This window comes from Coregonus clupeaformis, chromosome 39 (genome assembly GCF_020615455.1).
Source record: "Coregonus clupeaformis isolate EN_2021a chromosome 39, ASM2061545v1, whole genome shotgun sequence".
Lineage (NCBI taxonomy): Eukaryota > Metazoa > Chordata > Actinopteri > Salmoniformes > Salmonidae > Coregonus > Coregonus clupeaformis.
Window position 1 is genome coordinate 5,912,011 of NC_059230.1, and position 2,201 is coordinate 5,914,211.

The window sequence follows — 2,201 nt, forward strand, 5'->3', positions numbered from 1 at the left end:
GCCCTCGTAAAACTGACTATCCACCGATCCTTGACTTCGCCCATGTCATTTACCAAATAGCCTCCAACACTCTACTCAGCAAATTGATGTAGTCTATCACAGTGCCATCCGTTTTGTCTCCAAAGCCCCCATACACTACCCACCACTGTGACCTGTACGCTCTTGTTGGCTGGTCCTCACTACATGTCCGTCGTCAATCCCACTGGCTCCAGGCCATCTATAAATCACTGCTAGGCAAATCCCGCCTTATCTTAGCTCATTGGTCACCATAGCAGCACCCACCCGTAGTCTGCGCTCCAGCTAGGTATATCTCACTGGTCATTCCCAAAGCCAACACTTCCTTTGGCCGCCATTCCTTCCAGTTCTCTGCTGCCAATGACTGGAACGAATTGCAAAAATCTCGAAGCTGGAGATTTTTATCTCCCTCAATAACTTTTCAGCATCAGTTGTCCAGAGCACCTTACCGATCACTGCACCTGTACACAGCCCATCTGAAATTAGCCCACCCCCAACTACCTCATCCCTATATTGTTATTTATTTTGCTCTTTTTGCACCCCAGTATCTCTATTTGCACATAATCTCTTGCACATCTAGCATTCCAGTGTTAATACTATTGTAATTATTCTGCACTAAGTCTATTTATTGCCTTACCTCCATAACTTGCTACATTTGCACACACTGTATATATATTTTCTGTTGTATTTCTGACTTTATGTTTTTTTTACCCCATATGTAATCTCTGTGTTGTTTTTATTGCACTACTTTGCTTTATCTTGGCCAGGTCGCAGTTGTAAATGAGAACCTGTTCTCAACTGGCTTAACCTGGTTAAATAAAGGTGAAATAAAAAATAAATAAAAAAATCACAGAGGTCAGACGTTTCTTGTAGTTGGCCACCAGGTTTGCACACATCTCAGGAGGGATTTTGTTCCACTCCTCTTTGCAGATCTTCTCCAAGTCATTAAGGTTTCGAGGCTGACGTTTGGCAACTCGAACCTTCAGCTCCCTCCACAGATTTTCTATGGGATTAAGGTCTGGAGACTGGCTAGGCCACTCCAGGACCTTAATGTGCTTCTTCTTGAGCCACTCCTTTGTTGCCTTGGCCGTGTGTTTTGGGTCATTGTCATGCTGGAATATCCATCCACGACCCATTTTCAATGCCCTGAAGGAGGTTCTCACCCAAGATTTGACGGTACATGGCCCCCGTCCATCGTCCCTTTGATGCAGTGAAGTTGTCCTGTCCCCTTAGCAGAAAAAACACCCCCCAAAGCATAATGTTTCCACCTCCATGTTTGACGGTGGGGATGGTGTTCTTGGGGTCATAGGCAGCATTCCTCCCTCCTCCAAACACGGCGAGTTGAGTTGATGCCAAAGAGCTCGATTTTGGTCTCAACTGACCACAACACTTTCACCCAGTTCTCCTCTGAATCATTCAGATGTTCATTGGCAAACTTCAGACGGGCCTGTATATGTGCTTTCTTTAGCAGGGGGGACCCTTGCGGGCGCTGCAGGATTTCAGTCCTTCCACGGCGTAATGTGTTACCAATTCTACAGGGACTATGGTGGTCTGCTTGAAACATGTAGGTATTACAGACTCTGTCAGGGACCGGTTGAAAATGTCAGTGAAGTCACTTGCCAGTTGGTCAGCGCATGCTTTCGGAGTACACGTCCTGGTAATCCGTCTGGCCCTGCGGCCTTGTGGAATGTTGATCTGTTTAAAGGTCTTACTCAAGAATTACAAATCAGCCTTTAACTAGTTAAATCATGTTAGTACTCTATTGCATAGTTACAATGTGTAACCATTGATGTCCCAGGACCAGGATTGGTAAACACGGTTGAAGTGTATAATTGTAATACATACATGCAGACACAGCATCAATCAAAGACTGGAGTTTGATACTCCTGGTATTGGATATGACTGAAAACTAATGTCTTGCACAGACATTCTTACCCGAACCACACCTTTATTTGCCAAGGTAGTACATGATCAGTGAATATATTAAATGTAAAGGCTACAATGTGGGGATCTCATGCTTGGTAATAACTACATGTATATACGACTTGCATCCTTGGCACAATAAAGTAATGTTATATTCTACTTAATCCATAGACTTCATTGATGCCATTCAGACTGTTTTGAAGTCGATACAACCGGCTAAGATAGCTGAGGTTCATAGCTAGGTTCTGAACTAATATTTATAC